The sequence below is a fragment of the Hemiscyllium ocellatum genome, chromosome 27 (genome assembly GCF_020745735.1).
Source record: "Hemiscyllium ocellatum isolate sHemOce1 chromosome 27, sHemOce1.pat.X.cur, whole genome shotgun sequence".
In the NCBI taxonomy this organism is placed as follows: domain Eukaryota; kingdom Metazoa; phylum Chordata; class Chondrichthyes; order Orectolobiformes; family Hemiscylliidae; genus Hemiscyllium; species Hemiscyllium ocellatum.
In genome coordinates this window covers 15,135,772-15,150,809 of record NC_083427.1, presented here as the reverse complement: position 1 = coordinate 15,150,809, position 15,038 = coordinate 15,135,772, and the positions used below count along the sequence as shown (strand labels likewise).

The following is a 15,038-nucleotide window of genomic DNA, read 5'->3' as shown; positions in this document are numbered from 1 at the left end:
CTGAATTGATATCCATCCTTCGATCAACACCACTCAAACAGATTACCGGGGCACTCTCACATTGCTGTCGGTGATCTGGCTGTGCACATGCATATTGTCACATTCCTTCCATGTTTCGGCAGCTCCCGAAGTAACAAAGGTCCTCCGGAAATACAAATCATAATTTAATAGTGAAGAAAAAATCCAGAAACAGAACATTTGTAAAAGAACATTGATTAAAAAAAACTTCTCCAAACAATGTACTGAAAACAGATTCATTCGACATTTATCCAGTATATTAAACATCAGCAGAAACAACATCTGATTGATATAATGAACAACATCCAGTCCTGGGTACGATTAAGAGCAGAATCCAAACTTTGAGGGAGATGATTTTTACCAGGAGAATGGGGCCTGACTGGAATTCACAGCCTAGAGTGAGGCAGAAGCTCACGTAGACAAGGAATCTGGATCTGTTCCTGAAGCACTGGAACCTGCAAGGCTGTGGAGAAAGAAATTGGGAAAGGAATGGGGGAAAGGTGGAGATAGTTCCTTTCAGGCAGACTACCACTACTTGAATGGCCTATTTCTATGCAATGAACTTGCAAATATTTTACTATCATACCAACTTTTGCAGTCACTTGTGAACCCAACGGTGCCTCTAGACTGTGGGAAGTGTTCATGAATTTCTTCCAACACAAGGGCCAAGTGAATGGTGTCTCGCCAATGTGATCTTGCTGCTGTCTCAATAAAATGGGAATATGGAATGAACCTCTTCCCACAGTCGGAGTAGGAGAACAGTCCCTCCTCAGACTGAAATACCTGGTGTTTCAGCACAACTGATTGATGAGAGACTGCTTTCCCACATACGCAGCTACTGAATGAGACCTTGCAGGAGTGTATGAAGATGAGATGACTGAGTGAGTAGCATATGAATGGTCTCTCTCCATGTGAGGATACTGGTGGGTCAGCATGTCCGTTTTCCTTTTAAAGCCCAACCCTGTCAGAACATGGAACAGGTTGATATCACCGTCACGAATCTGCTCCTGTGTAATATAAAGCAAATACATTCACAGGTGAAAGTGTCATCATTCTGACAGGCAAAAATACCACAGTCACTGACACCAATCCCCTCCTGTCTGATATACACCAGCCCCACAGACACTGACACCAATCCCCTCCTGTCTGATATACACCAGCCCCACAGTCACTGACAGCAATCCCCCCCTGTCTGATATACACCAGCCCCACAGTCACTGTCACCAATCCCCCCCTGTCTGATATAAACCAGTCCCACAGTCACTGACACCAATCCCCTCCTGTCTGATATACACCAGCCCCACAGACACTGACACCAATCCCCTCCTGTCTGATATAGACCATCCCCACAGTCACTGACAGCAATCCGCCCCTGTCTGATATACACCAGCCCCACAGTCACTGTCACCAATCCCTCCCTGTCTGATATAAACCAGCCCCACACTGACACCAATCCCCTCCTGTCTGATATACACCAGCCCCACAGACACTGACACCAATCCCCTCCTGATATACACCAGTCCCACAGTCACTGACACCAATCCCCCCCTGTCTGATATAAACCAGTCCCACAGTCACTGACACCAATCCCCTCCTGTCTGATATAAACCAGCCCCACAGTCACTGACACCAGTCCCCTCCTGTCTGATATACACAAGCCCCACAGTCACTGACACCAATCCCCTCCTGTCTGATATACACCAGTCCCACAGTCACTGACACCAATCCCCTCCTGTCTGATATACACCAGTCCCACAGTCACTGACACCAATCCCCTCCTGTCTGATATACACCAGCCCCACAGTCACTGACACCAATCCCCTCCTGTCTGATATAAACCAGTCCCACAGTCACTGACACCAATCCCCTCCTGTCTGATATAAACCAGCCCCACAGTCACTGACAGCAATACCCTCCTGTCTGATATACACTAGTCCCACAGTCGCTGACACCAATCCCCTCCTGTCTGATATAAACCAGCCCCACAGACACTGACACCAATCCCCTCCTGTCTGATATAAACCAGTCCCACAGTCACTGACACCAATCCCCTCCTGTCTGATATACACCAATCCCACAGTCACTGACACCAATCCCCTCCTGTCTGATATAAACCAGCCCCACAGTCACTGACACCAATCCCATCCTGTCTGATATAAACCGGCCCCACAGTCACTGACACCAATCCCCTCCTGTCTGATATAACCCAGTCCGACAGTCACTGACACCAATCCCCTCCTGTCTGATATAAACCAGCCCTACAGACACTGACACCAATCCCCTCCTGTCTGATATACACCAGCCCCACAGACACTGACACCAATCCCCTCCTGTCTGATATACACCAGCCCCACAGTCACTGACACCAATCCCCTCCTGTCTGATATAAACCAGTCCCACAGTCACTGACACCAATCCCCTCCTGTCTGATATAAACCAGCCCCACAGTCACTGACACCAATCCCCTCCTGTCTGATATACACCAGCCCCACAGTCACTGACACCAATCCCCTCCTGTCTGATATAAACCAGCCCCACAGTCACTGACACCAATCCCCTCCTGTCTGATATAAACCAGCCCCACAGTCACTGACACCAATCCCCTCCAGTCTGATATAAACCAGCCCCACAGTCACTGACACCAATCTCCCCCTGTCTGATATAAACCAGTCCCACAGTCACTGACACCAATCCCCTCCTGTCTGATATAAACCAGCCCCACAGTCAGTGACACCAATCCCCTCCTGTCTGATATAAACCAGCCCCACAGTCACTGACACCAGTCCCCTCCTGTCTGATATAAACCAGTCCCACAGACACTGACACCAATCCACTCCTGTCTGATATAAACCAGCCCCACAGTCACTGACACCAATCCCCTCCTGTCTGATATAAACCAGTCCCACAGTCACTGACACCAATCCCCTCCTGTCTGATATAAACCAGTCCCACAGTCACTGACACCAATCCCCTCCTGTCTGATATAAACCAGCCCCACAGTCACTGACACCAATCCCCCTCCTGTCTGATATAAACCAGCCCCACAGACACTGACACCAATCCCCCTCCTGTCTGATATAAACCAGCCCCACACTGACACCAATCCCCCTCCTGTCTGATACTAATTATCCCCACAATCACTATCACTGAACCTCTCCTTTCCAGTGAAATCCTCGGGTCCCATTCCCATGTTTCCAGGCAATGTGTGGGATCTGCAGGTCAGTAAGAATTCATCAGCACCTTCCAATTGGAGATGATAATTTAGGGAAACTGTTTGAACCCGAAATTTCAATTTTGACCGGGGCCGGTTTGGGTTTGAAGCAGAATACTCATATTCGTTACAAACCCATTTCTGTTGCCGTGTTCTGAGATCGGGGACATTGTCCTATTTTTGCCCGGGCATCACAGATCTCCGTAAATAATTAAGGGCATAACCAGAATTCTCAACTCAATTCGGATCCAGTGATATGGCGAGTAACGTCAGCAGAAAGAAGCCGTTACTGTCACAACGTACCTGATCCATCCCAATGTGAAAGGCAGTCAGAATGATGGTAGATTCCCAACCTCTGGAGTCACGTGTGAACTTGCTGATGTGCCAGCAGGTGGGCAAGCTGACTAAATCTCCGTGCACAGGTCGAACAGGAGAAGGGCCGCTCCCCAGTGTGAAGCCGCTGGTGTGTCAGAAGATTGGATGAAGTTGTGAACCCTTTCTGTCACACAGGGCAGATGAAGGGCCTCTCCCCAGTGTGAACTCGGCAGTGTGTCAGAAGGTTGGATGAATTAGTGAATCTTTCCTCACACATAGAACAGGCAAACGGCCTGTCTCCGGTGTGAACGCGCTGATAGGTCAGTAGCTGGGACAGTTGAGTAAATCCCCTCCCACAACTGGAGCAGGTGAATGGCCTCTCCCCAGTGTGAACCCGCTGGTGTACCAGTAGCTCAGAAGACTGAGTGAATCCTTTCCCACAGGCACAACACACGAAGGGTCTCTCCCCGGTATGAAACCGCTGGTGTTTCAGCAGAGTTGTTGACTGAGTGAATCCTTTCCCAGACTGGGAGCAGGTGAACGGCTTCTCTCCAGTGTGAACCAGCCGATGAATTGCCAGCAGGGATGGATATTTGAATGCCTTTCCACAATCCCCACATTGACATGGCTTCGCCATGGCGCTGGCATCATTGGCTGCCTCCAGGTTTGAGTTTTGTCCTCAAGCCTTGCCCACACACAAAGCTAGTCCACAAGGTGGTGGGAATCTTACACTCATGGTCTTTGGGGCGATCGAGGCAGAAATCTTCACGATGTATTTTGAAGTACACTTGGGATGCCAAGGCTTACAAGGTTATGGGCTAAGTTCTGGAGAATTCGATTAGGCAGTTAGGTTGCTGGTTTTGAGCGGTCCAGACCCTGTGCTCTGAATCTCTGTAAGTCTATGCCATGTAAATCCTCTCGGCTGTCAAGGGTGCAATGGTTTTTAATCGCCTGTGCATTTGAGTTGTAACATTTCTCTTTTCACGGGGAAAGACCGATAACTTCCAGTTCCCGATTAAGTGAGCATTGTCGCTGATACTTGGTTTGAGTTCCCTTTCCTGATCGCCTGTAAAAGGAGTTTATAAAAGGCATCACTGTCAGTACAGGATAGAAATTCAGACAATTCCAGTATCAATGAGCTGTTTTTCCCTCTCTGGTTCCCTTCCAAACCTGTCTCCCAGGTTGTCCCCTCTCCCTGGGCTCAGTCCCACATCCATCCCCCCCCAGTCTCTGTCCCTGGGAGCGGAGGGCCCCACCCACTCCCGGCACCCTCCCTGTTGTGCAGGTAGTGGGCTTTCTCCACTGCGGGGAATGCTGGATGTAAGAACCACCATTGATTGTATCTCACCAACGTTAATTACTTAGTCCCTTGGCTTGGAGGGATGGAGTCAGTTAGCCACATTCCTGCTGATGGGACACTTTCACTTACAGTATTTATAGAGTCATGGAGATGTACAGCATGGAAACAGACCCTATGGTCCAACCCGTCCATGTCGACCAGATATCCCAACCGCCAGCACCCAGCCCATATCCTTCCAAACCCTTCCTAGTCATATACCCATCCAGATTCCTTTTAAATGTAATTGTACCAGCCTCCACCACTTCCTCTGGCAGCTCATTCTATACCCATACCACCCTCTGTGTGAAAAAGTTGCCCCTTAGGTCTCTTTTATATCTTTCGCCTCTCACCCTAAACCTATGCCCTCTTGTTCTGGATTCCCCCACCCCAGGGAAAAGACTTTGCCTATTTACCCTATCCATGTCCCTCATAATTTTATAAATCTATATAAGGTCACCCCTCAGCCTCCGACACCCCAGGAGAAACAGCCCCAGCCCGTTCAGCCCCTCCCTATAGCTCAAATCCTCCAACCCTGGTGACATCCTTGTAAATCTTTTCGGAACCCTTTCAAGTTTCACATCTTTCCGATAGGAAGGAGACCAGAATTGCATGCAATATTCCAACAGTGGCCTAACCAATGTCCTGTACAGCCGCAACATGACCTCCCAACTCCTGTACTCAATACTCTAACCAATAAAGGAAAGCATACGAAACGCCTTCTTCACTATCCTACCTACCTGCGACTCCACTTTCAAGGAGCTATGAGCCTGCACTCCAAGGTCTCTTTGTTCAGCAACACTCCCGAGGATGTTGCCATTCAGTGAATAAGTCCTGCTAAGATTTGCTTTCCCAAAATGCAGCACCTCACATTTATCTGAATTAAACTCCATCTGCCACTTCTCAGCCCAATGGCCCATCTGGTCAAGCTCCTATTGTACTGTGCTCTGCTTTTATTCACTGTCTGAGGCTGGTGTGGTCTCTTTACCAGGGATCAGAATCCCAGCCACCAATTGCTTGGTCACATTGCTGTCCTTCCTGGTAATCTCTTCCCCTGTATCTAACTTTCTCTACTCTCATGATGAGTTCCGTAACCACGTTCCTTACTTTGTGCCTGTTTCTGTAACTTGACTTTAAATGCCGGTTCTATTGCTGCCCTATGTACAGCAGCACGTCGCTGATTTACCAGTTTTACGGCCCCATTGGCAGCAACGGTTTTTCTCACCCTGGAGCTCAGTTCTCATTTACTTCTGATCTGCTGTAGCAAGTCAAATTCTCCACCACTTTTATTAGTACACCCCGAAACACAGTGATTGTCTTACCTGCTGATTTTTACCAGTACACTCTCTTTGTTTTTTGTTCCAGATTTCCAACATCTGCAGAATTTACAACCAAACAAAAGCAGGAATATGGGATCACATCAAAATCACCGGATCTCGAATGTGCGATGCCAGCCGGGAATGCGGGATGATGGTTCAGTCTGGAAATAAGAAAAGAATGGAGAGGAATTTCCAAAGCACATGGGCTGAGACTAAGGTGAGCTGTGTATTGTCACCGATGTCCAAGGCCCCACAGCATCTTTACACATCCAGGAGACATTTTCCTGCACATCCAAACACCTCATTTCTTGCTCTCGCTGTGGTCTCCTCTACACTGGGGAGACAGGACACCAACAGGCAGAACATCTCTGGGACGCATGCACCAAACTACCTCAAAGCTCTGTGGCTGATCAATTCAACGCTTGCTCCCACTCAGCCAGGGACATGCAAGTCCTTGGCCTCCTCCTCCACCAAAACCAAGCCATCCGACAACAGAAGGAGGAGCGCCTCATCTTCTGTCTTGGGACCCTTCAACCACACAGCATCAATGACAACTTCACCTGTTTCCTTATCTCCACTTCCCTCACCTCATCCCAGATCCAACCTGCCAACTCAGCACCACTCTCAACAGTCTTCCCTGCCCATCTTCCTTCCCACCTACCCACTCCACCTTCCTCCGGCCTATCACTGCCACCTACATCTATAGCAAATGTGGTTCCCCTGTTCAAGAAGGGGAGTAGAGACATCCCTGGTAATTATACATCATCGAGCCTTACTTCAGTTGTTGGTAAAGTGTTGGAAAAGGTTATAAGAGATAGGAATTATAATCATCTAGAAAAGAATAATTCGATTAGGGATAGTCAGCACAGTTTTGTGAAGGGTAGGTTGTGCCTCACAAACCTCATTGAGTTCTTTGAGAAGGTGACCAGACAGGTAGAGGAGTGTAAACCGGCTGATGTGGTGTATATTGATTTCAGCAAGGCCTTCGATAAGGTTCCCCACAGTAGGCTAATGTACAAAATGCGGAGGAATGGGATTGTGGGAGATATAGCAGTTTGGATCAGTAATTGACTTGCTGAAAGAAAACAGAGGGTGGTAGTTGATGGGAAATATTCATCCTGGAGTCCCAGTTACCAGTGGTGTACCGCAAGGGTCGGTGTTGGGTCCACTGCTGTTCGTCATTTTTATAAACGACCTGGATGAGGGTGTAGAAGGGTGGGTTAGTAAATTTGCAGATGACACTAAGGTCAGTGGAGTTGTGGATAGTGATGAAGGATGTTGTAGGTTACAGAGAAACATAGATAAGCTGCAGAGCTGGGCTGAGAGGTGGCAAATGGAGTTTAATGCGGACAAGTGTGATGTGATTCACTTTGGTTGGTTCCAGCAACACATTTTCAGCTCTGATCTCCAGCATCTGCAGTCCTCACTTTCTCCTGTCTACGAACTGTGTCAGGAAGCCCTCTTGCACACGCTGGACAAAAACTGACCCATCTAAAGTACTCGTACTGAAGTGTTCCCAGTCACTATTGGGAAAGTTGAAGTCCCCCATGACAACTACCCTGTCTCTCTCACTCCGACCAAGAATCATATTTGCTATCCCTTCCTCTACATCTCTGGAACTATTCGGACGCCTGTAGAAAACTCCCAGCATGGTGACCTCTCCTGTCCTGTTTCTAACCTCAGCCCATACTACCTCAGTTGACAAGTCCCCAAACATCCTTTCTGCAACTGTAATACTGTCCTTGACCAACAATGCCACACCTCCCCCTCTTTTACCATCTTCTCTGTTCTTACTGAACCATCAAAACCCCGGAACCTGCAACAACCATTCCTGTCCCTGCTCTATCCATGTCTCCGAAATGGCCACAACATTGAAGTCCCAGGTACCAACTCATGCTGCAAGCTCACCCACCTTATTCCGGATGCTTCTGGCGTTGAAGCAGACACACTTCAAACCAACTTTGTGCTTGCCGGTGCCATTTTGCGTCCCTGAAACTTGATTTTGGACCCCCCTACTCTCAACCTTTTCTATACACAAACTGCAATTTTGGTTCCCATCCCCCTGCTGGATTAGTTTAAACCCACCCCAATAGCCTTAGCGAATCCCCCCTCCTCCCCCAGGATATCGGTACCCCTCTGGTTCAGATGAAGGCCATCCTGCTTGTAGAGGTCCCGCCTACCCCAGAAAGAGCCCCAATTATTCAAGAATCCAAAACCCTCCCTCGTGCACCATCTCTGTAGCCACGGATTCAACTCCTCTCTCTCCCTATTCCTCGCCTCACTGGCATATAGCACGGGCAACAAACCAGAGACAACAACTCTGTTCGTCCGAGCTCTAAGCTTCCATCCTAACACCCTGAATTTCTGGCTTAAATCCCCATCTCTCTTCCTACCTATGCCGTTGGTGCCTATGTGGACCACAACTTGGGGCTCTCCCCCTCCCCCTTAAGGATCCCAAAAAACACAATCAGAGACATCAGGAACCCTGGCACTTCGGAGGCAACACACCAACCGTGAGTTTCTCCCGTCCCCACAGAACCTCCTAGAAAGCCTCTTGTTGGTATGCATATGTTGATGGAATGTCAGTTTGCGGGAACTATTAAAACCTTTCTCACAATCAGGCATTTAAACAGATTCTCATCAGTGTCAATTATCTGGCACTTCAGCAGAGTGGGTACCATTATGAATCCGTTCCCACACATGGAGCATGTGGAAGGTCTCTGCTTTATGAACGCACTGACATACCTGAAGGTGACAGGACTAACAAAGAACAAAGAAAATGTACAGCTGAGGAACAGGCCCTTCGGCCCTCCAAGCCGGAGCAGATTCAAATCTCCTGTCCAAACCTGTTGCCTATTCCAAAGCATCTGTATCCCTCTGCTCCCCAGCTCCTCATGCATCTGTCCAGACACACCTTAAATGAATCTACCTCTACCACCTCTGCTGGCAACGCGTTCTTGATGCCCACCACCCTCTGTGTCATGTACTTGCCGCGTGTATCCCCCTTAAACTTTCCACCTCTCACCTTGAAAGTGTTTCCTCTCGTTACTGAATCCCTCACCCTGGGAAAAAGCTTATCTCTATCCACCCTGTCTGTACCCTTCATGATTTTGTAAACCTCATTCAGGTCCCCTCTCAATCTCCTCTTTTCTAATGAAACAATCCTAACCTACTCAACCTCTCTTCATCGCTAGCACCTTCCATACCAGGCAACTTCCTCGTAAACCTTCTCTGCACCCTCTCCAAAGTGTACACATCCCTTTGGTAATGTGGCGCCCAGAACTGTACACAGTATTCCAAATGCGGATGAGTCAATGTCTGTACAATTTTAACATGCCCAGCCAACTCTTATACTCAATATCCCGTCCAATGAAGGCAAACATACCATATGCCTTCTTGCCCACTCTACCCACCTGTGCAGCAACCTTCAGGGTACAATGGACCTGCACTCCCAGATCTCTCTGCTCATCAACTTTTCCCAAGGCTCTTTCATTTACTGTATAGTTCGGTCTAGAATTAGACTTCCCAAAATACATCACCTCACATTTACCTGGATTGAACTCCATCTGTCACTTTTCTGCCCAACTCTCCAGTATATCTATATTCTCCTCTATTCTCTGACAGTCTCTTATGCTTTCTGCTACTCCAGCAAACTTGGTATCATCTGCAAACTTGCTGATCATACCAAATGTCCTCTTCCAGATCATTTATGTATATTACAAACAGCAGTGACCCCAGCACTGACCCCTGTGGAACACCCACTGCTCAACTTTCTCCATTTCGAGAAACTTCCTTCAACTCCTACTCTCTGTCTCCTGCTGCTCAACCAGTTCTTTATCCACCTCGCTAGAACACCCTGCACACCATGTGACTTCACTTTCTCCATTAGTTTACCATGGGGAACCTTATCAAACACTTTACTAAAGTCCATGTATACGACATCAACAGCCCTTCCTTCATCTATCAACTTGGTCACTTCCTCTACTAAGTTGGTAAGGCACGATCTCCCCCACACAAAACCATGTTGCCTTTCACTGATAAGCCCATTCTTTTCTAAATATAAATAGATCCTATCCCTCAGTACCTCCTCCAGCAACTTTCCCACCATCGACGTCAGGCTCACTGGTCTGTAGTTACCCGGAATATCCCTACTGCCCTTCTTATACAGGGAGACAAAATGAGCCACCTTCCAGTCCTCCGGCACCTCACCTGTGTTTCAGGATGACACAAAGATACCTGTCAGGGCCCCAACTATTTCCTCTCTCTCCTCCCTCAGCAATCTTGGATAGATCCCATCCGGTGCTGGGGATTTGTCCACCTTAATAACCTCTAGCCTACCCAACACATCTTCCCTACTTATGTCAACGTGATCCAGACGAATCGCACTTCTATCTCTAATCTTAACATTCACCATGTTCCTCTCCTCAGTGAACACTGATGCCAAGTAACCATTCAGAATCTCACCCATTCTCTCAGGTTCAACACACAGTCTTTGTTGATTACCCTTTAGTGGACCAATCCTTTCTCTAGTTACCCACTCACTTCTTATATAAGAATAATATGCTTTGGGATTTTCCTTAATTCTGCTCGCTAAAGCTATTTCATGATCCCTTTTAGCCCGCTTGATTCCTTGTTTAAGACTGGTCCTACTCTTTTGGTATTCCTCCGAACCCATTCTGTTCTTATGTGCCCAGACCTTATGTACGCTTCCCTTTTCCTGGCTAGTCACAAAATTTCTCCAGTCATCCATGGTTCACGAATCTTGCCCTTCCTATCCTTTGCCTTCAACGGGACATGCCTATGCTGCACTATCGTTGAAAGCCTCCCACATCTCAAATGTGGACTGCCTTTCAAATACTTGTGTCCAATCCACATTTCCCAGCTCCTGCCTGATTGTGATATCATTGGCCCTGGCCCAGTTTAGTACTCTTCCCTCAGGAGCACTCTCATCTTTATCCATGAGTATTCTAAAACTTACAGAATTGTGGTCACTGTTCCCGAAGAAATCCCCCACTGCAACTTCTCCCACCTGCCCTGGCTCATTCCCCGACACCAGGTCCAATATGGCCCTTTCCCTCATCGGACTATTGACATACTGCTCTAGAAAACTCTCCTGGACGTTTCTTACAAATTCTGCCCCATCCTGACCTCTGACACAAAGTGTACCCCAGTCAATATCAGGAGAATTAAAATCTCCCATCACCACCACCCTGTTGCCTCTACATCTTTCCATAACCTGTTTACCTATGTGTTCTTCTACCTTACCCTCACTGTTGGGAGGCCTGTAATACAGCCCCAACAATGTAACCGTACCCTTCTTATTTCTCAGCTCCACCCATAACGCCTCACTACCTAAGTGCTCCATAGTGTCCTCCTTTAGCACAGCCGGGATATCATCCTTGACCAGCAATGCAACTCCACCCCCACCCCCCACTTTTACTTCCCTCCCTGCCCTCACTGAAGCGTCTACATCCTGGAACATTTTGTTGCCAACTCATGCTCTTCCTTCAACCAAGTCTCTGTGATCGCAGTAACGCCATACTCCCAGGCACCAATCCAAGCCCTAAGTTCATCTGCCTTACCCACTATACTCCTTGTATTAAAGTAGATGCACTTTCGGCCACCAGTTCTTTGCGCTTATCTGCTCTCTGCCTACTCTTCCCCTTATTAATGCTATCTTTATGATTCTTACAGTCTCCAGTCTCCACCTCGCTACCTACTTGTCTCCTCTACTGGTTCCCAGTCCCCTGCCACATTAGTTTAAACCTCCCCTACAGCAGTAGCAAAAACTCCCCCAAGGACGTTAGTTCCAGTCTGGTTCAGAAGTAGACCATCCATTTTGTAATAGTCCCACCTTTCCCAGAACCGGTCCCAATGTCCAACAAATCTGAACCCCTCCCTTCTACACCATCCCTCAAGCCACGTGTTCATCCGGCCTATTTTTTTGCATTTCTACGCTGGCTAGCACTTGGCACGAGTAGTAATCCTGAGGTCACTACATTTGAGATCCTCCTTTTTAACTTCTCTCTGGCTCCCTGAATTCTGCTTTCAGGACCTCATCTTGTTTTTTTACTTATATTGTTAGTGCCTATATGCACCAAGACAACGGGCTGTTCACCCTCCCCTTTTAGAACATTCTGCAGCCGATCGGTGACATCCCTGACCCGAGCACCTGGGAGGCAACATACCATCCGAGAGTCTCGTTTTTAGCCACAGTTCCACCCTATCTACTCCCCTCACAATAGAATCCCCTATGTCTATGGCCCTACAAATCTATTTCCTCCACTTCTGAACAGCAGTGTCTGCCATGGTGTCATGATCTTGACAACTGCTGCCCTCCCCTGGTGAGCCATTTCCTCTAACACTATCCAAAACGGTATAGCTGTTTTGGAGGGAGATGACCGCAGGGGACATCTGCACTGCCTTCCTATCCTTTTTCGGCTTTTTGGTCACCCATTCACTGTCTCCCTCAGCAAATCTAACCTGTGGTGTGACCAGTTCACAGACGACCTGCTCAGCACCACGGATGCTCCACAGTGAGTCCATCCGCAGCTCCAGAGCCATCATGCGGTCAAACAAGAGCTGCAGCTGGACGCACATCTTGCAAATGTAAGAGTCAGGAACATCACCCACATTCCTGAGCTCCCACATCAAGCAAGAGACACATACCACAGGTCTGAGCTCCTCTGCCATTGTAAGCCTCAGCTTTATAGCAACTAACTAAAACCAAAAAATGCATTTAAATATATGAAGGAAAATAAAAAAACTAAAAAAAATTATCTTACAGAGTTCTTTTCTTCTAGTTGAGGGGGAGAGGACAGGAGTGTAGTATCTGGGGTCCAGCCACTGACAGAATATATACTAAGTCATTCCCAGCACCCTCCTGGTCTCCAAGTCACCTCCACTCTGTCTCTCGCTGCTCGTAGGCAAGACATAGTGAATTTCATCCCTCATTCAGAGCAAGTGAACAGGTGTGTGTGTGTGAGAGAGAGCGAGAGAGAGAGAGAACTCACCGGTGTATCTGCAGGATGGATAACTGAGTGAGATCATTGCCACACTTACAGCATTTGCCTTCTCCCTAGCGTACACTTGGTGGTCTGCCTGCAGAGTGGGCAAATCAGTGAATCCCTTAGCAGCTGAATGGCGTTTCTCCGTTGTGTGTCAGTACACAGTGAGAGCAGAACAATACCAGAACCTCTTATCGCAGAACGTGCAGCAGATTAGCTTCTCCTGGTGTGAACAAAGACCAGATGAGTGAGTGAATTATTGAGTAATTGAGTAAAATAGCCTCTCTCCAATCCCATTGCGGTGATGGTTTTCAAACAGGTATGGGCGATCAGATCCTTTGCCACATTCTTCACCCTTCTCCACGGCACATGAGTCTTTGGGTCTTTTCAGGTTAGCTGAACAGTTGTAACAACAGAACGCATGTCGAGGATATCCTGGTGTGCACAGTGTGACGTTTCTTTTTGAAGCTATATAATGAGTTAAAGCTCCTTCCACACTCAAGTGCAATGAAACACAGTTAATCTGGTCTGTTTTGGGCTTGTTGCTTTTTCAGTCACACTTGAAGGCTGAAGATATTTGGGTTGCAAATGTGTTGCTGGTCAAAGCACAGCAGGCCAGGCAGCATCTCAGGAATAGAGAATTCGACGTTTCGAACATAAGCCCTTCAGAAGATATTTGGGTTCCCACCTTCCTCACTGGGTCTACCTGGGAAAGGTGTTCACCAAACGGTTCGACGAGAGTGCAGGTTTAGAGTTCAAGGCAGAGTATTCCGAAGCATTTGCTTTCCTCTCTTCCCACCTCCCAAGCACATTCCGCTAAACAATTCCTCATCCCTGCACTGCGAAGCAAACCCAAATGTTCAAATCAAAAACACTGCGGATGCTGGACACTGGAAAGCTCCTCTGCTTCCCTCCCTGCAGATGCTGCCAGGTTGTTATTTACTTTAAAATCACCAGGGGGGGGATGGAGTCCATGAAGGTGAGTCTGTTCCTGGGGAGACCACATTGCAACCACTGGTCCTGCAGCCTCCTCTCTCCATCCCTGGGCAAAGGGGGCGGGGCCACCTCCCAGCGTTCCTGCCCTTTGATCCTCCAACCAATCAAATCGCGAGCTGGGCGCCGACGGCACAATGAGAGGCGTGGCTCTGGGCACGGAGCCCCTGGAATGGTGGCCTGACCCCCCACGGGGCCGAGCATGCGCACAGGCCCCGGCCGAGGTCGCCGACCGTTAGTCCGGGCCTCGGCGCCGCGATGGCCCCCGAACAGCCGGTTCAAAACGTCGCGAAAGCGGCCTCCCGTTGGGGCTCCGAAGTTCCCTCGAAGCGTGGGTGGAGCTTCCCCGTCCACCTCTCCGGGTCCAGCCTCCCTTCCGAGCCAACTGGCGGCTGGCCGCGCCCGCCATGATTATCACCCCCTCCCCGAACACTGCGCATGCTCTTGGTCGCGGCATCGGACCGACGGGAAGGAAGGGGGCGGGACTGGAGGACCAAACGGATCCGGCCGGTCCTCCAACCAATCGGAGTGAAGGAGGGGCGGGGCTGAGCCCAGGGATTGCTATCCCTGCCTTTTGCAGAGTCTCTGTCCAGACTGGGTTCAGGCAGGAAGCTGTTTCCTGGGTTGGTGCAGGGGACAAAACCTAAAACTAACCAGGCTGACATTTAGGACTGAGAGGAAGAGGATTTCTTTATTCATAAAGTTGTGAATCACTGAAATTCTCTTGCAGAAAGAGCTCAGTCCTTGTCTATATTTAAAGCTGGGATTGGCAGATGCCTCATTCCCAGTGACAGAACAGGAGATGTTGCAGGGATCATCTGAGGAAAAGCTGTGATTGC

The 15,038-nt window shown here is 48.6% G+C and overlaps 1 long non-coding RNA gene across 1 annotated transcript; it reads right to left on the bottom strand.

Moving 5' to 3' along the window:
• Positions 1 to 264: 264 nt before the first annotated feature.
• LOC132828610 (uncharacterized) lies at positions 265 to 14,067 on the bottom strand. The gene is made up of 4 exons (XR_009646135.1): positions 13,213 to 14,067; positions 6,203 to 6,360; positions 3,533 to 4,610; positions 265 to 1,025 (listed from the first exon to the last, which is right to left on the bottom strand). It is a non-coding gene; the product is annotated as an uncharacterized LOC132828610 (long non-coding RNA).
• Positions 14,068 to 15,038: the final 971 nt, after the last annotated feature.